At 42.7% G+C, this 21,952-nt stretch overlaps 1 pseudogene; it reads left to right on the top strand.

Moving 5' to 3' along the window:
• The first annotated feature begins 962 nt into the window (after positions 1-962).
• The window catches only part of LOC129114778 (thyroglobulin-like), a 26,243-nt pseudogene continuing 5,253 nt past the window's right edge, over positions 963-21,952 (top strand).

Below are 21,952 nucleotides of genomic sequence, written 5' to 3' on the forward strand. Positions count from 1 at the left end.
GTCCATAAGACGACAAGATAAAAAAATGTTAAATGCTTGTTTTCTGAATGCAGTTCAGATTGATTGTTGCTAGGCTATGCTAACATTGTAGCTGCTCCTTCAACACTCAAAATAACATCATCTAGGCGTAAATACGGCAGCGTTGTTTTCATTGTTTGTACCATAGACAGTCTATAGTTTACACATACACATAGGGAGTCATAGGGATCAGGTGCAGGACCGAGGGTGGTTAGAAGGTCAGGGTCTAGGGAATGCATTATGTCAACAAGGGGCCTCACAAGTATAGCAATGCAGGGTTGTGTGTGTGTGTGTGTGTGTGTGTGTGTGTGTGTGTGTGTGTGTGTGTGTGTGTGTGTGTGTGTGTGTGTGTGTGTGATTCTTCTCTGAAAACCAAAATATAAACAATTGTGTGATATGAGTGGAAAAATGTTTCTTTATTTACCTCAAAAGTATCAGTGTGGACAGCTTCTTGTCCTCATGTGAGACCTTCAGTGTGGACAGCTTGTCCTCATGTGAGACCTCTTCAGTGTGGACAGCTTGTCCTCATGTGAGACCTTCAGTGTGACAGCTTGTCTCATGTGAGACCTTCAGTGTGGACAGCTTGTCCTCATGTGAGACCTTCAGTGTGGACAGCTTGTCCTCATGTGAGACCTCTTCAGTGTGGACAGCTTGTCCTCATGTGAGACCTTCAGTGTGGAGCTTGTCCTCATGTGAGACCTTCAGTGTCTTCATACGTCACACTGAACACCGACTGCCTTTCACCCTGTGTTTCAGAGATCCTCTCGTCCAATCAGAGGGCTTCACGGCCCGCCGGTCGCCCTCCTGAGTGGCGGTCGAGGACCCCTGGTTCCGCCGAGACGGACAGACGAGGAGGCCGGTGTGTCGGTCCTTCTCACGGTGACTCAGCAGGTCTGTGGGTTTATAAAGACGCAGCAGATGCTCAGTCCGTCACCAAGGAGACGATGGCTCGGCTGCTCCACATCACCTTCATCCTGGTCTGCTGCCTCGGGCTGCTGCAGGGCAAAGCTTCAGGTAAGCACACCTGGACCTGTGACTGTCTACCTGTCTGTCTGTCCGCCACTGTTAATATCACAGCCGTGTGTTTTATCTTGAGTTAAAAGTCTAAGTCTATCCCCGATATTTCTTTAAATCAAAGCAATTCTCATGTTTAGACTCAAACCAACATGTCAGCTCGTCCCTCGACACTGTCTTGACTCCCAGCGTCTTTTTTTCAAATGTTCCACATGAGGAAAGATTGAAAAAAGGTGTGCTCTCCCTTGAACCTTTTTAGAAAAGCTCTGGTGACGTCACTGTAGAAAATGGAGAAAGAAGCTTGTTTTGTTGGTGTCCTTCTGTCCTGAACTTTATGTGTCAGAGAGACAGTATCATGAGCTTTTATCACCGTACGCCTTGTCTTTCTTTTCCTCTAACGTTACGGCTGTCAGATCTATACGAAGTATGAAGCAGATGTCCTCTGTTTGGTGCTCATGGTGGAAAAACTAAATGTATAAAACAGATAGACAGTCGCCCAAATAGACAAAAAGGAAAAAGAAGCGATGTGAGTATATAATACAACGCTGGTTAGAGCGGTGAGACTCTTAAGAGAAACGCAGAAAAAGGCACCATTTGGACTCAGACAGCTGGTCACTGTAGTTTTAACAGACAGGAGGAAATAGTGCATTTATTGGGGCTGATTAATCTTAATTAGGTGCAGCAGGACTGTTCATGTGAGGTTGAGTAAATAAAAAACAGATTATTATTAAAAACCGAGATCTACTCGACATGAAACAGCGTCTTTATCTTATTGATTTGTGTGCTGAGTCTTTTTTATTATCCATAGATGTAGTTTTTATACTTTTTCCCTATTACTGATGCATCTTCTTCATTGACATCTAACCTAAACATTCTACTGTATCTCATTCATGACCTCAGTCCGGCTGTATAACTCATAAGACACATTTAATACCTTAAATGGTATCTGAGTCCTGATTGGCTGACATGTTGATGACACTGGAGTGCAGTAGAGTTTATTGCCTGCCTGAGTACATAATAGTTCTGTGTCTTTATTTGTTCAGCGTTGATGTCATTGAGTAGTAGCAGTAACTTCCATCAGGTGTTCATGTCAAAGTATTTACGTATAAACAGGCGTGAGAACACAGGATGTGTGACATGACGCCTGAGCTTCCTCTCCATCACACGTCTCTGTTTCTGGTAGTTGTTTTTCTCTGTTGCAGCAGGAGGAAACACAGCAGCCGTCCTTATAAAGTAGGCAGATATGCACACATATTGATATGATATATATATATATATATATTAGATATCAGTCACATCCGGGCATCTATTCAGTTCAGTTCTATTTTTTATATATTTTATAATGGAATCTTAATTCATGTTTAAGTTTTGACAAATTTGTGATCGATACCCAAAGCCCAGGTATTGTTTATTAAAAGTCAGATTAAAATGTATTAAATGGTTTATTATTCATTTAAGAAAATGAAGGTTATAGATTGTCTTTCATTTGCAGATGGTGCGTTCAAGGCTGCTGGGAACATTGTCACGCACTGTAGCCTGCAGTAGAACGTCCAGTAGCTTCTATTTGTTTGACTTTGTACATTACATTACATTACATTAGCTAGCCACAGACGTCGGTTTGTTAGCGTCAGTCTCGTTGGCTAGCTAACTAACAAGCTAAGAATGAGCCTAGATGTGGAGATTTGAGTTTTAATTACGAACGATTAGAGGACGATACGTTTCTGAGGTGGTTGGCTCGAGCAGGACATGAAGCGGGGAGTCATTTATGCAGAAAGACGTGTTTTATTCATTTACAGTCCAACATAGAAATCACCAGAGTACACCAGTTTTTGTCTCAGGACAAGCTGGAACTGTTCTCTGATTGGTTCATTGTTTGAAGGGACAGGTTTGGATTGACAGTATTGGAGTGTGAGCGAATGAATCCTGATAGGTGGAACAGGATGTCCTCGTGTAGGCAATCATTATACACATTTATTTGTTCCCCTACGAGTTAAGTTTTATTAACCGTAGGATAGGTGTTACTGTCATCTGATTGGTCGAAGGCAGAATGAAACGGATACAGATGGTCATTACATTACATTACATTACATTACATTACAGTCATTTAGCAGACGCTTTTATCCAAAGCGACTTACAGGAAGTGTATTCAACATAGGTATTCAAGAGAACTACTAGTCACCAGAAGTCATCAGTGCATCTCCTTTCTTAAACAAGCATCTCAAAGCATAAACCAGAGTACAGAAACAAACTAATATGATACAATAAGTGAAACAAACTAATATGAATACAATAAGTGAAACAAACTAATATGAATACGATCAGTGCTACGAGGAAGGCTCAGGGTAGGACTTCTTGGTCCTTGTAATAATCAAGAGGTTAATGTCATATATTTGTAATTATTTCTTGTCTCTGTCTCTTCTCCTGTCGTCGTCCAGAGTACCAGCTGGAGTCAGAGACGCTGAGCCAATGTGAGTTGCTAGGGGGCGTGGCGGTTGCTAAGCAGCAAGGTGACATCCCTCACTGCGCGCACGATGGCAGGTTCAGGTAAATATCTGCAGCCTTTATTTCTGTGATAAATAAAAAGACACTCGGGAGACAATTAAACAGAGTGTGTGTGTGTGTGTGTGTGTGTGTGTGTGTGTGTGTGTGTGTGTGTGTGTGTGTGTGTGTGTGTGTGTGTGTGTGCAGGCCTGTGCAGTGCAGTGGGCGGGTCACGAGTGTTGGTGCGTTGACGCTGAAGGTCAGGAGGTCGTGGGACTCGAACCAACAGCTCTGCTCCTCACTGTGAGAAACTCTTTATCATGTTTGATGGCCGTTACGGGTCTGTGACGGATGAACCATCAAATGTTTTACCTGAAGTAAAAAGTAAAATATTGTCTCTCTCTCTACCTGTCTGTCTTTTATCCATTTGTCTCTCTCCCTGTCTCTGTCTCTGTTTCAAGTGTCTCTCTCTCTACTTTTTATTAAATCTTTACTTGTCTGTCTCTTTCCACCTGTCTGTCTCTGTCCACCTGTCTCTCTCTCTGTCTACCTGTCTGTCTCTGTCTCTCTCTCTGTCTACCTGTCTGTCTCTCTGTCTACCTGTCTGTCTCTGTCTACCTGTCTCTCTCTCTGTCTACCTGTCTGTCTCTGTCCACCTGTCTCTCTGTCTCTCTGTCTACCTGTCTGTCTCTGTCTACCTGTCTCTCTCTCTGTCTACCTGTCTGTCTCTCTGTCTACCTGTCTGTCTCTGTCTCTGTCTGTCTCTGTCTACCTGTCTCTCTGTCTACCTGTCTGTCTCTCTACAGGTGCGTCTCCCTGCCAGCAGCAGTCGGTCCTGCGTTGTTCTCCTTCAGGCCTCTTTGAGTCAGTTCCAGTGTGACTCCAGTAAGGGGCAGTGTTGGTGTGTGGATGAGGACGGCATGGAGCTCTGACAGGGACCAGACAGCCCGGGACACCTCAACGCTGTCCGTACAAATACTACTGATGATGCTATATATATATATATACTATATATATATATATATATATATATATATATATATATATATACAGTATATATATCTACAGTTACTATTACTACTGAAAATACTACTGATGATGCTATATATATATATATATATATATATATATTATATATATATATATATATATGTATATATACAGTATATATATCTACAGTTACTATTACTACTGAAACTACACCACTGACACTACTTACTCCTGATACTGAGTGAACTGAACAGTATTTGAGGGTTTGTATTGAAATGTGTCTGAGTACCTGTTGACCTTTGACCTGCAGGTCCCGGCAGCTGTGAGGTGAGGTCGAGGCGTCTCCTGCACGGCTTCAGGTCTCACTCTCCTCCTCAGTGCGCCGAAGACGGCAGCTTCCTGCCCGTTCAGTGTAAACTCATCAACACGACCGACAGAGCAGAGCTGGACCTGCTGACCACCTTCAACAGGTAACCTGTCTGTATATGTGTGTTTCAGGTTCCCAGAAGCCTTTGAGACGTTCGGTAGTTTCAGGAAGTTTTTCCGACGGTTTCCTCGTTCTGCTTCTGTTCAGACAGCAGAGGTAGAGAGCTGGAAGACACAGGTACACACACACACACTGATGATGATGATGATGATGATGATGATGATGATGATGATGATGATGATGATGAAGGTGTGAACGTCCCGTCCAGGTGTGGAGCTCCTCCTGTCTGAGGTGTACGACTCAGCGTTCTCCGGTCTCCGGTCCGGTCGCTCCTTCTCTCAGACCAACATCTACAGAGTCCTGCAGAGGAGGATGCTGGGAGTTCGCCTCGCCCTCACCGGACACTTCAGATGTAAACTACAGTCATAACAACTGGTTCAACATCTGGTCCCAGTGACACCTCAGATGTAAACTGGTGTAAACTGAATGTAACTGGTTTAAGGTGTTGCTGAGTCCACACAGGTTTATGGTTCTAAAGTCAAACTGGTTTGAACTCCTTTAAACTCCTTTTAAACCAGTTTGAGTTAAACCAGTTTATACCAGTAGACAACAAATTAAAGTAGTTGTAATAGATGTGAACTGGATCAAACTGGTTTAAACTGCCCTTTTGATTTATAAATGTCCAACTTCAAGAAACTTCAGAGGAAACATCTGGACCAGTAAACACTGGTTTAAACTGTCCTTCAGAGGAAACATCTGGACCAGTAAACACTGGTTTAAACTGGTTCAAACAGAGCTTCTCTCCCTCAGGTCCCTCTGCCTGTGAGGAGGAGCGACGGGCGGCTGTAGAGACGTCGAGTGTTCGAGTCCGTCCTGTGAGACCGGAGGATCCTTCACCTCCAGACAGTGTCAGCAGGGGGGGCAGTGCTGGTGCGCGGACCCCACGGGGAGGGAGATTACTGGGACACGGCAGCTGGGAGACTCCCTGGTCTGCAGTGAGTATCCCAGTATCCTGGACCAGTATCCTGGTGCAGCGGATCATAAAACTATCAAAAGAAAAAAGGAGCAAATATAACTTTTAGATCCCTGATTATGTTTTTTTGCCGCTGATACTAATTATTGATCATTGATGATCCATATTGTCAGATACAGATCTGCTAACGTTACTAGCTCTCCTCCTGCTGGTTTAAACACAGACTGGTTGTTCATCAGAGACTAAAGTGAAGTCCTGATCTCGTATTTTACTGAATATTGGAGGATAACGATCGTCAGTAAAACTTTATTTACACTGTGATGGTTAACGTTAAACTGTGTCATTGATCCTCCTCCTCCTCCTCCTCCTCCTCCTCCTCCAGGTTCAGGTCTCTCTGGCTGTCTCTCTCAGCGCCGTCTGGCTCTCTCCCGGCTCTTCTCTGGTCCCGTTGATCCTCCTTTCCTGACCTCCTCCATCAGATCCCCGGCCTCCTGTCTCTCCCTCCTCCGGCCTCTCAGGGAGCTCTTGCCGGTGGAGGCGGACCCGGCCTCCATCCTGTCTCTCCTGGTCCAGGTCCTCGACGGTCTCTTCCCCTCGGTGGGCGGAGCTCTGCAGGCTCTGGTTCGCTCCTCCCCCCGTCGCCTCCAGGAGAACCTGTTCGGAGGGAAGTTCCTGAAGAACGCCGCCTCCTTTAACTTCAGCGGAGCGCTGGGAGCTCGAGGATCCTCGGTCCGGACCGGCTCGCCTCTCAGAGCGTCTCCATCAGCCTCCAGAAGAACCGGGACCTGGTCCAGTCTGTCAGCAGAGCTCTGGAGGACCCGGCCTTCCTCTCTGCCCTCCAACAAACACTGAGGAGCAGCAGCAGCTCACACTCTTCCTCACTGCAACAGGTCAGACACCACACATCCACATGGATGAAGTATTGATTGATCGGTTATCTAGTTTTTAATGGATTGATATTCCTGCTTTCTACGGCAATGTTTCATATTCTATAAATCATCATCATTGTCTTTTTACTGCTTTATTTATTTATTTTATTTATTTTATTTATTTTATTTATTTTATTTATTTTATTTATTTTATTTATTTTATTTATTTTATTTATTTCATTATTTATTGTTTATTATATATTTTATTCATTAATATCATTTATTTTATTAAATCATTGTGTTTATATTTTGGTCCGTTTTTGTTCTTATTGTATCGATTGTTTTATTGTTTTTTTCAGGGTATAAATTTGGCCTTGCTTTGTCTGTCAAAGCACTTTGTAAACTAAAAAGTAATTATTATTATTATAATCATTATTATTATGATCATATGTTTGTAGCGTCGCTGTCCTGTGGGAACCGTATCTCTAAAAAGAAAAACACTCTTTTTTTCAGCTGATCAAGAGGCTTTTTAAAGAGTTTATTTAGCTGAAGAAGTAGAAGGGTTTTCACTTCATCCTTCAGTTTATCACAAACATTCTATATCAACAAACCAAAACAGGAAACTTCTAGTAGCTGCTTCTCATCGGGGCTGAAACTGAACTTGGTTGAATTCTTCAGGTTCTGCTTCCTCTGCTGGGTTCCTGCTCCGAGGACGAGGACGAGGCTTCCATCTTCGTCCCCAGCTGCTCCTCCAGCGGTGGTTTCCAGGAGGTCCAGTGTCGTGGTGCAGACTGCTGGTGTGTGGACACTCAGGGCCAGGAGGTCACGGGGTCGCGTACCGCCGGTGGTCGACCCCGATGTCCGTCCCGCTGCGAGAGAGATGGAGCGATGGCTCTGAAGGTGAAAGGAAACATGGCGGCCGGCGCTGAGATCCACGTCCCGGCGTGCTCGGAGGACGGGGACTTCCTGCCGCTGCAGTGCGTCGGCTCACGCTGCTTCTGTGTGGACGCGGAGGGGAAGACGATGACCTCCGGGTCAACGGGCGGCGCCGTCAGCTGTAAGACGTCACACTGAGGATGAGCTCACTGTCATAATCTGATGAAGTCAAGGAAACAAAGAAACGCTGCAGGGAACACATTTTATTTGGATCTGTGGTTCCCAACCTTAGGGGTCAGACGAGGGTCACAGAGGGTTGGGGAGTTTACGGATGTAGTTGACGGTAATTTAAGCTTCAGGAAGTTTGCACAATTTCATTATAACATTTTTTACCTTTTCATATTTAGGGTTAAAATACATTTAAAAAAGCTTCTACGGCATATTTTGGTTTAAGGTAAAATAATTTAATGGAGATAATAATATTAATAATCTTTATTTATTTATACAGCACATTTCAAACACACCATGTAGCTCAAAGTGCCGTACATTTAAACATATATAATAACAGAAGAACCTGAATATCTCATAAGGGAGCTCAGTAAAAGGGATTGATTTAAATTGAAACCAGATTTCTTTTTCTTTTAGAGCGTATGATTTAAATATTGTTTATTATTTATTCTCATTATGATCTACTTAAGTTCTTCCTCAGAGTTTTGGTTCATTTTGTAAAAAGTAAAAAATATATATACATATATTATGAAATCTTAAGCAAAAAGTAAAAATAAACCCCCTAAAGTACGGTTTACATTTTCTACTACCGTGTCGTTTACAAGTGTCTTCACCAAGTTCAAAATGAAAGTTAGAAATGCCTCAGACTGTGTTTGTTACAGCCAAAACAACTGATCAGTCTCCTCAGAAGACGAGCGGAGGAGTCTAAAGGGTTCATCCTCTGAGGAACATGAGACCAGATAACTACGATAAGTCTCAGAGGTTTGTTTTTCTGTTGTGTTTCAGGTCCAAAGAGAACAACACAGAAGCTTCAGTCCTCTGCAGGTCAGAAACAAAGATTAAAGAATATCCTCAACACATTATCGAATCTTAAATAAATAAATATCATATTTCACAGTTCTCACAGCCTCTATATTTAGGTGACACTGTGGTCAAATAATATATGATTTTCTGCAGTTTTTTGTTGTTTTTTCAAAGAGAAATTTTACCATAATGATTAAAAATGAGTTTGAGCATTTTTATGGGCATATTATAATATATTATTCTGTAGATGTCAGAATAAAAAGCTGAACCATGCTAGCTCGTTAAACAGCACTCATTAGAGCTGAATGCTAACCTGTTAGCGACACTAACCAGAGTCTGATGCTAACAGGTCGCTGCTCTGAAGCGTTCCATGAGGTCACGGCGTTCAGACAGGAAGTGAGGAGCGTGGTCGCTCTCTCTAACTCCTCCCACCTCCCTCTGGGATACGGATTCCTATTGGCCCAAGGTCTGCGTCTGACCCCAGAGGAGCTCCTGATTGGCCAATCAGAGGAGGAGCTGCGGATCACTGATAGGCTGCTGAGCCGCTCCAGAGCTGCTCTGCGATTGGCTGCTTTCTCCAGTGAGTCACAGTTTGATGAAACGCGTTAAATGTTTAGTTTTAGTTCTAATAATCTCTGTGACGGACAGACGTTTATGATATTTACACGTTAAATCATCGTTGTTGAGTCCTCGAAGTTCTCACCACTGTTGTTGTTGTTTAACAGCTGTCCAGATGTTCCTGCCTCCTCAGCGTCGCTCATACCAACCTTTCACTCCACAGTGTGACGCTGACGGACACTGGATGCACACACAGTGTTACCACAGCACAGGTCACACACACACACACACACACACACACACACACACACACACACACACACACACACACACACACACACACACTTACATACAGATGCAGATTGGTCATGTGACTTACAGTTCTTCTAATCGCTCTGTGTGTCTGTTTGTTCAGGTCAGTGTTGGTGTGTTGATGAAGACGGAGAGTACATCCCCGACTCTCTGACCAGCCGCTCACTCCACCTGCCACGATGTGAGACACACACACACACACACACACACACACACACACACACACACACACACACACACACACACACACACACACACACACACACACACACACACACACACACACAGCCAGACAGCCTGTTCCTGGATCAGTTCATCAGATAAAACTGTTCAGGTCCACACACACAGATCATCTCTATGATTTCAGGCACAATGAGAAGGATTTTCCTAAAAATCTAGGACGTGTTGGGACGTTTCTGGGCGTCAACCTTCACATAAACGACCAGGTGTTCAGGAGCTGTGAATGTATATTAAAGAGATTTCGAACTTCTTGTTTTTCTGCTCAAGAAAGACTATTTATTTACATAGAAGAATAAGAAAGAAATGTTGATTATTTTCTTCATTAATTGTCTTTGTTTCTCACAAACGAATCAAAAAGAACCAATAAGAGACTTGATTAAATTATTAGTATCGCTAAAATCCTAACGGTACCCATCCCTACTATCTCCTCCTGTTTGCCTGTTTGATCCCTGATAAAACTATTACTACTGTATATGTATATAAATATATATAAATATATAAATATATATATATATATATATATATATATATATATATTTATATATTTATTACATATATGTGTGTGTGTGTTCTCCTGCAGGTCTGACTCGCTGTCAGAGGGCTCGGGCTCACACGCTGCTCTCTGGTTGGATGAAAGGCTCTGACATCATCACCACTTCACCTTACAGACCAGAGTGTGACGAGGTAGGAGCGCACACACACACAAACACACACACACACACACACACACACACACTAGGGGATGGCAATATGGCTGACATTTTCTATCATAAATTTTGTTTCATTTCCATTTAAAGTATAAATGTATATAAACCAATTTGGAACTGCCTTGTGTATGAATTGTGCACTATAAATCGTGTGTGTGTGTGTGTGTGTGTGTGTGTGTGTGTGTGTGTGTGTGTGTGTGTGTGTGTGTGTGTGTGTGTGTGTGTGTTTCAGGACGGTGCTTTCTCGGTGCTGCAGACCGGTGACGCTGCAGGCTGGTGTGTGAACCGTTTGACTGGAGAGACGATACAGACGGCGACACCGAGCCCTGCAGGACAACTGACATGTACTAACACACACACACACACACACACACACACACACACACACATTCAGCTGTCAGTGATGTGTTCACTGTCACACATCTGTAAACATGTAAAATGTGTATGTGGTGCGTTCAGGTCCCAGTTGGTGTGATCTTCGGGGCTTCCAGTGTCGCCCCGACGGCTCCTTCATCCCACTGCAGTGTGACGTCACTTCCTGTTGGTGTGTCTCTGAGGACGGGCAGGAAGTGGACGGGACCCGTACGCCCCGACAGACGGGCCGGACGCCGTCATGTGATCGTGAGTAAAACAGTCACTGTGCTCTAGTGGACATTGTAGGAACTATAGCTTACACTACATTACATTACATTACAGTCATGTAGCAGACGCTTTTATCCAAAGCGACTTACAGTCAGTAGTATGTTACATATCATTCACCCATTCACACACTGATGACAGGCTACCATCAAGGTGCCACCATCAGACTCTAACTAACATTCATCATCAGTCCACACCGATGGCCTTCAGGAGCAACTTGGGGTTAAGTGTCTTGCCCAAGGACACATCGACTGCCGAAGCCGGGTATCGAACCACCGACCCTCTGATTGGAGAACTACCTTGTTCTCCACTACGCCACAGCCGCCCTGCATAGCTCATTGGTTGGTCGTTCTCCTCTTCAGGTCCTCTCTGTCCCGACTCCGCCGTTACCCATGGTGCACTGGTGTGCCGCCCGGCAGCTGATGATGTGCAGAGCTGTGACCTCGTCTGTCACCGTGGTTACCAGAACTCACTTCCTGTCGGCAGCTTCCTGTGCCGGACTGAGAGCCGGCGATGGGACGGAGACAACAAACCGCTGAGTGGAGCCTGTCAGAGTGAGAGCCGCCATCTTTAAAGGAACACACCGCTGTTTAAACAGCTCAGCTCACTATGTTCATACTGAACATTTTAATTATTATATTTATTATTATAAAACTTAACATCCAGAGAAAATCCATCACAGTCAGTGTTAACTAAACCTGTTTACCATTAGTTATTACCATCAAGTAATTTAGTTATTAGCAGTTATTTTAATCAAAAATGAATAAAACACTGTTGTAACTTTAAAGATGCATCGATGTAAAGAATATAGTTAATAGATAAAATAATGCCAGATGTCTGACTGACCTGCACGCTGCATATTTACACTGGTGATACACTTTTTGACATATATATATATATATATATATATATATATATATATATATATATATATATATGTTATTTTTCACACTAGTCTTTTCATTATAATTCAGAATACTGTACTCGTTCTCATCAAGGAAATCAGAGTTGTTTACAACAGAACACACACAGACAATTCATTTATGCACATAAAAACAGTCTAAAATAGGTTTTGTGTGTGTGTGTGTGTGTGTGTGTGTGTGTGTGTGTGTGTGTGTGTGTGTGTGTGTGTGTGTGTGTGTGTGTGTGTGTGTAGTCTCCCAGCCTCTCCAGTCGGTGTCGTCCTCTCAGCTCTGGTCGTTGTCGTCGTCCTGCTCTCAGATCAGCAGTTTGCAGACTCTGTTGTTCACCTCGATGACCAGCAGGGGGCTCTGCTCTGCACAGGTGACAGTTAGCTGGTTACAATCTACAAACTCATCACTAGATGTCACTAAATCTAACACTCTGTTCCTTTAAAGAGAATGAAATGTTCCCAGAAGTAGCATAAATAAAACGTGTGTTTATTGTGTGTGTGTGTGTGTGTGTGTGTGTGTGTGTGTGTGTGTGTGTGTGTGTGTGTGTGTGTGTGTGTGTGTGTGTGTGTGTGTGTGTGTGTAGATTCCGTGTCCGGTCGCTCTGTGTCGGTGTGTGGCGACTCGTCGGTGCGTCTGACGTGTGACAGCGACGACACGCTGAAGTTAACCCTCACCTGGACCGCCCACCTGTCCGACCTCCGACCTCTGACCTCCCCGACCTCCACGACATCGGTGAGTTCAGACAGACGAGTTCAGACAGACGAGTTCAGACAGACGGCACTTTAACCTGTCGCACTGAGACGCTGAGGGAGGAAACGTCCTCCAGTCTCCATTAACAAAAACAGTGATTTAAGTTTCATCCAGTACAGAGAGAGGTTCCACACTTGAGGCTCGGGACCCCGTAGAGGGTCTCCAGATAAATGTCAGAGGTCACAAGACAAGAAAACCTATTTCTGTCACCCCACTTCTTTTATTTTGTTTCCTTTTTTTATTTTTGAGTTACTGGAAAGTTATTCAAATATAGCAGGAAGAAACAAACTGGTTGAACTGGTCACAACCCAAACGTACAGAACAGTACAGAACCCTTCGTTTTAAGGGCCACATGTGGAAAAGTGATCAGACCTTAATGAAGCTTTGAGTCATTAAATGAATCATTGCACAAGTTTGTTTATTTGTTTGATTTCATTTTTAAAACCTTCTGAATCTGGATTCTCACGAGTGTTTTTTTTACATCAGGTCTGTTTCTGAATGAGTCCAGACTTCTTGAAGGCGTTCAGGGACTTCTGGGTAATATCCGCTCCATGCTTACTTCAGAACCCAAACTTGTTTCCGTGACAACACCGATCTTCGGCTGTTCCCGTGGTCACCACCTGGACAGCGACGCTGAAGGCTGCGGTAAGTCGTCGTCCGTCGTTCATTCGCCGTCACGGCTGACGTATGAAGTCTGGTCAGTGACTCAGTTTGTCTCCGTCTCTGTTCCCGCAGTCGTCTGTCCTGCTGGGAGTTACTCCAGAGAGGGGGCGTGTCCTCTGTGTCCTCAGGGGACCTATCAGGACGAAGATGGGCGGGACTTCTGCAACAGGTGTCCCAGAGGCTCCTCACCTGCCGGAGCATCATCCGTCAATCAATGTGAGTCGACTCGAAGCGGAGCAGAAGGGGTGGGACTGGTGAACATGTGTGTGTTTACCTGTGTTTACCTGTGTTTACCTGTGTTTACCTGTTTACCTGTGTTTACCTGTGTTTACCTGTTTACCTGTGTTTACCTGTGTTTACCCTGTGTTTACCTGTTTACCTGTGTTTACCTGTGTTTACCTGTTTACCTGTGTTTACATGTGTTTACCTGTTTACCTGTGTTTACCTGTGTTTACCTGTTTACCTGTGTTTACCTGTTTACCTGTGTTTACCTGTGTTTACCTGTGTTTACCTGTTTACCTGTTTACCTGTGTTTACCTGTGTTTACCTGTTTACCTGTGTTTACCTGTTTAGGTTTATGTTTACCTGTTTAGTGTTTCTGTGTTTACCTGTTTACCTGTGTTTACCGGGTGTTTACCTGTGTTTACCTGTTTACCTGTGTTTACCTGTTTACCTGTGTTTACCTGTGTTTACCTGTGTTTACCTGTTTACCTGTTTACCTGCGTTTACCTGTGTTTACCTGTGTGTCAGGTATGCAGTGTCAGGCGGGGCCTACCAGAGACGACTTCCTGTCCGCAGACTTCTTGTCCGGCAGGTGGAGGTGTTTTGACAGTGAGGGGCGGAGCTTGAGTGGACGAACAGTGACAAGCCTCTGACTGATGACGAGTGCTCAGGTGGAGTCTCAACAGCCAATCAGAGAGCAGTTTGGATTTATGAAAGTGAAGCACTTTTTGAAGTGTGTGTGTGTGTGTGTGTGTGTGTGTGTGTGTGTGTGTGTGTGTGTGTGTGTGTGTGTGTGTGTGTGTGTGTGTGTGTGTGTGTGTGTTGCAGTTCTCAGCAGGTTTCAGGCTGTTCCTGGATCAGATCTGATTGTCGGAGCTGAAGACACTGAAGTCCTGCAAACAACGACCTCTGACCTCACATCCTGTGTCCAAGGTGACGCACGCACACACACACACACACACACACACACACACACATTCTAAATACTATTATGGTCTGTATTTGACTTCTTGTCCTCTCTCTCTCTCAGCGTGTGCAGTGGAGCCGACCTGCCACCATGTGGCGCTGTTCAACAGACAGACTCAGTGTGAACTGTACAGCACACACACACTGAACACACACTGCAACACCTCCCAGCAGGTACACACACACACACACACACACACACACACACACACACACACACACACACACACACACACACACACACACACACACAGTGAGCAGATAAATTAACTGAGATGAACTGAAGGAGAGAAGTCAACTACGACTCCCAGGGTGCATTTCACTCACTGTTGTGAGCTCAAGTAAAGATTCTAGTTTGTAGAAACCTGATTTAAAAACACTGATCAGTTTGGGTTTAGTTCAGTAACCACGGGCGACACAGCAGCAGCAGCTGAGGCTCATGGGTAATGTAGTATGTTGAGCTGTCCATCCAAACTGAATAAAAACTTGATTTCTTAGAAATATATTCTTATAATAATTATATGAAATAATTAACATAATAATCTGAAATTAAATCATTCAAACATTCATATAATAATAATAATAATAATAATAATAATAATAATAATCATCTTTATTTGTAATGCACATTTCATACAGACTATGTAGCTCAAAGTGCATTACATTTTTAGATTAAAAAAAACAGAAACCCTAAGTAATTCACAGTTTAATTTATGTGTTTCTATGTTAGGTAACATTTATGAAGTTTTAAATACTGTAGGAACCAGCAGCTTCACTGTAGTATCCAGTAATAATTATTAATTAGATTCAAATATAAGTCTTTATCTATGTTTGGTTATTGTGTTTGTGCATGAATGATTCTTAAGGTGCCATTTTAATGTTTATATATTTATATTTTCTAAAGTGACTCATTTCTACTGATTCAAACTTTTATTTTATTATTTCAGACCAGTGGGTTTCTGGGTAATCCTCAGGCCGAGGTCTTTGATTCGCTGAGCTGCTCTCTGAGAGTGAGGGGCGTGGCCTCAGATCTACTGGTCATCAGGAAGAAAGGTACTGTAACCATGGCAACCAGATGACTGGCATCAACACGATAACATAAACACACTTCTGTAACTGTACAGGTGTGTGTGTGTGTGTGTGTGTGTGTGTGTGTGTGTGTGTGTGTGTGTGTGTGTGTGTGTGTGTGTGTGTGTGTGTGTGTGTGTGTTTCAGGTGCTGAGTTTTCCTCTCGGCAGCAGCAGAGTTTGAGAGGATGAGGATGATGAAGGCGGTCTCAGGTGTGTTCAGGACTCAGGTGTTCTCCTCCGGACGGACCTCCCTCTCCGACGCTCATCGTTTCTGTCAGGACGGCTGCAGCCGGGACGCCTGCTGCGACGGGTTCGTCCTCAACCAGAACAGCCTGAACGGAGGTGCGTTACCATGGAGACGCACATCACCTGAGTGAACGGATGAATTCATTAATAATCTCACCTCCTCCTCCTCCCCCTCAGGGACTCTGCTCTGTGGTTGGCTGAGGACTCCATCAGTCTTGATGTGCGGCGACCAGGACTGGGATATGATTGGACAGGGAAAAGCCAATCGCATCTGTGGGCGGGGCTTACCTACAACGAGCAGCAGAAGAGCTTCGTGTTCGACTTCCGGAGGACAAAAGTTCACCATCAGTAAGAAAAATAAAACCAAATAACTGTGAACAAAAACAATACAGTGACTGAAAGCAAACGCCTCGAGTTACTCCACAAAAACATTTACGCCGTAAATTAAAGTGTCACAAAGCTGCATTCTCTCTCCTGTCCACCAGGGGGCGACTCCTCTGGTTGTATAGAAGTCTATGAGAAAATGACTCTACTTCTCTCTTGATTTATTCCCTCAGTAAACATTGTAAACATGAGTTTATGGTCTCAATCTCTAGTTTCAAGTCTTCTTCACTACAGCATGATGTTCATTTAGTAAATGATGCTCCTGTTTCTGATGTTTAGTTTGTTGTTGTTTTGTTCGTCCAGCTGATTCTTCTCTGCCGGCCGACAGTAAGAACAAGAAGGACTACCAGGCCTCCATCGTCAGCTTCCAGGCCGTCTACCTGAACACTGGTACCTGGTCACATGTTTACGGCCTTTAACAGCTGACCTCAGCATCGTTGTTCTTCTCACTGTTGTTGTTGTTGTTGTTGTTTGTCAGATGCTGATTCAGCAGCTGGAGGTTCTGGTTCTTCTTCCTGTGCAGCAGCAGAACTCAGTTCTCCTCTGGAGGGTTCGTATCTCCTCTGAACTCACACCTGTCCCCCATGTACTAATACCACTAATACTCTGTTACAGTAACAGTACTAATAGCACTAATACTCTGTTACAGTAACAGTACTAATAGCACACTGTAAAAATGAGTTGTACTAGTTAAAGTCCTAAAACAAAACTGTATAAAGACTGTGTACTAGTTAAATTACTAATACCACACTGTGGCAATACTATGTTACAGTTAAAGTACTAATACCTCACAGTTAAAATACTTTTGCTCGTAAAAGTACTAATACCACACTGTCCACACTGTAAAAATATTCTGTTACAATTAGAAGAAGAAAGGCATGAAATAAAAATAGTAAAATCATTTTTGTACTTAAGTAAGTACTTGAGTACATGTACTTTGTTCATTCCCTCCACTGGTAGCAGCTCTAATAGAGAGTTGATACAGATATTGATGATGTGTGTTTGTGTGTGTCTAGTTTCAGTTCAGATGAAGTTTGAGTCTCTGTCGGAGGACGACGTCCTCGTGGATCCTCAGAGGAAACTCCCCACGCTCTCCTTCTGGCTCAACAGGAACAACTACAACTCCCAGCAGGCACTGCTCTGGTGTCTCACACGTACGTCACATACTCTAACAAATGTCTTTTCTTCACTCTCCTCAGTGTGAGGGAGTTAAGCTCGTTCAGTGCTGATGATGACGTGTTTGCGTTTCAGGCTGTGATGAGGAGCAGCAGTGCTCCGTCGTCGACCTCAGAGACGCCGACTCAGCAGGTTTCTTCAGCTGCTCGTTGTATTCGGACAGCAGAGTTTGTGGAGCTTACGACAAACCTCTGAGACGACCGTGTCGCCCACTGCTGGAAAGACCGCCCAACAACACCTACAGCAAGAAGGGTAAACGCTCCGCTCCTCCTCCTCCTCCTCTCTAGTGTGAGCCTCCTCTCTCCTACAGCGTCCATGCATAAGAATGCTTCTCAAGGAGAGAGGAGCTATGAGCGAGGATGCTCAGGGGTGTCCTTTGTGGAAGTCAAACGCTGTAATCGATTTCAAAGTGATTCAGAGTCGTTATTCCTACAGATCGGACCTCTAACATCTCCGACCTCATAGTCAGAGTGTCTTCTTTTGAACATCTACCCTGACCCTCATGAAGAAACATTTGTTTGACGTTGATGCAGGTTAACTCTCTCTGTTTGTGTTTCAGTGAATCTGTCCGGACCGGTGAAGAGTTTCTACGACAGAGTTTCCTTCCAGAAGATGGTTTCTTACTCTGTACGCAGCCGAGTCAGTCTGGGAGAAAACACACCGCTGTCTGAGGGGTAACACACACACACACACACACACACACACACACACACACACACACACACACACACACACACACACACACACACACACACATTTTCATATTTATTACAGTCCAACTTTATAATTGGTTTAGAAACTTTTATATTTACAATTTTTGATTATTTTGGATGTGCTAATACACATGTTGGCAAGGATGTGAGATTTTAATCTTCTATTTAAGTTTGAACCTCAGCTCCTATAATAAGTCTATAATTAACTGTGTAGCCAAAATACAAACACTCAGACCCTTAAGAACAAAAAGTTCCCATTGAAACCCACTAAAACCACAAGGCTTGATCCCATTACAGCATAAAATCATTATATCAGACTTTAAATCTAGAGCTTCTAAACTGTACTTTTTACTATTTTCCACCAGATTGAGTCATTTTTCATGTTTTCTTTGTATGGTGATAATACATGTCATTCTCCTGGTGTCCATTCATCACTGCTGTATTATGGAGATAATACATGTTATTCTCTGTCCACTAGGGGCATCACTGCTGTATTATGGAGATACTACATGTTATTCTCCTGGTGTCCACTAGGGGCATCACTGCTGCATTATGGTGATAATACATGTTATTCTCCTGGTGTCCACTAGGGGCATCACTGCTGTATTATAGAGATAATACATGTTATTCTCCTGGTGTCCACTAGGGGCATCACTGCTGTATTATAGAGATAATACATGTTATTCTCCTGGTGTCCACTAGGGGCATCACTGCTGTATTATAGAGATAATACATGTTCTTCTCCTGGTGTCCACTAGGGGCATCACTGCTGTATTATAAAGATAATACATGTTATTCTCCTGGTGTCCACTAGGGGCATCACTGCTGCATTATGGTGATAATACATGTTCTTCTCCTGGTGTCCACTAGGGGCATCACTGCTGTATTATGGAGATAATACATGTTATTCTCCTGGTGTCCACTAGGGGCATCACTGCTGCATTATAGAGATAATACATGTTATTCTCCTGGTGTCCACTAGGGGCATCACTGCTGTATTATAGAGATAATACATGTTATTCTCCTGGTGTCCACTAGGGGCATCACTGCTGTATTATAGAGATACTACATGTTATTCTCCTGGTGTCCACTAGGGGCATCACTGCTGTATGAAGGATCGTAGTGTTTGATGAAATGCATCAACAGATATATTGTACTTTTTACTGCGATACATTTGTCAGAGATGTAGAGGAGTAAAAGTATGAATTTGAATAAAATGAAAATACTCAAGTAAAGTAAAAGAACCACAAAATTCTACTGCAGTAAATTAACTTAGTCACTTAGATATAAATGTTTCAGCCTAAAGCATGATGTCACCATGTGTGTGTGTGTGTGTGTTCAGGTTCATGGAGTGTGAGCGGCGTTGTGATGAGGATCCTTGTTGCCGCGGCATCGGCTTCGTCCGGGACACCAAATCACCAGGTAACCGTGGTAACAACATTTAATTTATTCATATTTATGTGAAATACTCAAGAAAAAGGAGGATTAACAATAAAAACACAGGTGGAAATACATGAACACTTCTCTAAATGTAAATATAACAAACAATACAACAATAGAATATTTGTTTTTTAACTGTAATATTTTATATTTTTATAATACTGATTATTGTTAAAAACAAACAAAGAGAGGAACCAAGGAAACAAACATCTGTTTAAAAGATTGACTCTTCTTAAAATGTGTTTATTTTGGTGAGATTTTGTTTTTAAAATGGTCAACAGAGAACATATTGATATTCATTTTATACTGTCAATATGTCTATTAACTGTGTGTGTGTGTGTGTGTGTGTGTGTGTGTGTGTGTGTGTGTGTGTGTGTGTGTGTGTGTGTGTGTGTGTGTGTGTCAGGTGGTCCAGGCGTGGTGTGTCTGTCTCTCATCAGTCTCGGGGTTCAGACCTGTGCTGAGGACGACATGACGTCCTGGAGGACTCAGGACTGCTCCCCGTCTGTAGTGAAGACCACACCGGACCCTTCGGCTGGTACCAGAAGCCTGGTACTGAATACAAATACACAGTACACGCATGTATAAAACACACACACACACGGTTTGAGTGTGTGATCAGACATGTTTGTGTTTCCAGTGAATCAGTGGAGTTCTTCTCCGGCTCTCTGTCCTCCGTTCACCCTGCCAACAACCAGCAACAATGGTAAGACTGAAGAACTACAGAACTACACCATCTACCATCATCACTGATAATACACTACTCTAATACTACTACTGCTGATAATACTACTACTACTGATAATACTACTACTATACTACTATACTACTACTACTGATACTACTACTACTACTACTGATAATACTACTACTACTACTACTGATAATACTACTACTACTACTGATAATACTACTACTACTACTACTACTACTGATACTACTAATACTGATACTACTACTGATAATACTACTGCTACTGATAATACTACTACTACTACTACTGATAATACTACTACTACTACTGATAATACTGATTTCTGCTCACAGCTACTACTACTGATACTACTACTGATAATACTTTGTCTGATAATACTACTACTACTACTGATATACTACTAATACTACTACTACTGATAATACTTGTGGTATTTGTTACTACTACTGATAGTACTGTTACTGTTCCTGATTTCTGCTCACAGCTACTAGTACAACATCAGTCTGTACTAATGACTTGGTTACTCTGTCTGGGACTAATAACTGATACTTGTGGTATTTGTTACTTTGTCTGGGACTAATAACTGATACTTGTGGTATTTGTTACTCTGTCTGGGACTAATAACTGATACTTGTGGTATTTGTTACTTTGTCTGGGACTAATAACTGTTACTCTGTCTGGGACTAATAACTGATACTTGTGGTATTTGTTACTCTGTCTGGGACTAATAACTGATACTTGTGGTATTTGTTACTCTGTCTGGGACTAATAACTGATACTTTGTAGTATTTGTTACTTGTCTGGGACTAATAACTGATACTTGTGGTATTTGTTACTTTGTCTGGGACTAATAACTGATACTTGTGGTATTTGTTACTTTGTCTGGGACTAATAACTGATACTTGTGGTATTTGTTACTCTGTCTGGGACTAATAACTGATACTTGTGGTATTTGTTACTCTGTCTGGGACTAATAACTGATACTTGTAGTATTTGTTACTCTGTCTGGGACTAATAACTGATACTTGTGGTATTTGTTACTCTGTCTGGGACTAATAACTGATACTTGTGGTATTTGTTACTTTGTCTGGGACTAATAACTGATACTTGTGGTATTTGTTACTTTGTCTGGGACTAATAACTGATACTTGTAGTATTTGTTACTCTGTCTGGGACTAATAACTGATACTTGTGGTATTTGTTACTCTGTCTGGGACTAATAACTGATACTTGTAGTATTTGTTACTTTGTCTGTCTTGTAGTATTTGGGACTAATAACTGATACTTGTAGTATTTGTTACTTGTCTGGGACTAATAACTGATACTTGTAGTATTTGTTACTCTGTCTGGGACTAATAACTGATACTTGTGTAGTATTTGTTACTCTGTCTGGGACTAATAACTGATACTTGTAGTATTTGTTACTCTGTCTGGGACTAATAACTGATACTTGTGGTATTTGTTACTCTGTCTGGGACTAATAACTGATACTTGTGGTATTTGTTACTTTGTCTGGGACTAATAACTGATACTTGTAGTATTTGTTACTCTGTCTGG

Source organism: Anoplopoma fimbria, unplaced genomic scaffold, assembly GCF_027596085.1.
Source record: "Anoplopoma fimbria isolate UVic2021 breed Golden Eagle Sablefish unplaced genomic scaffold, Afim_UVic_2022 Un_contig_13870_pilon_pilon, whole genome shotgun sequence".
NCBI lineage: Eukaryota > Metazoa > Chordata > Actinopteri > Perciformes > Anoplopomatidae > Anoplopoma > Anoplopoma fimbria.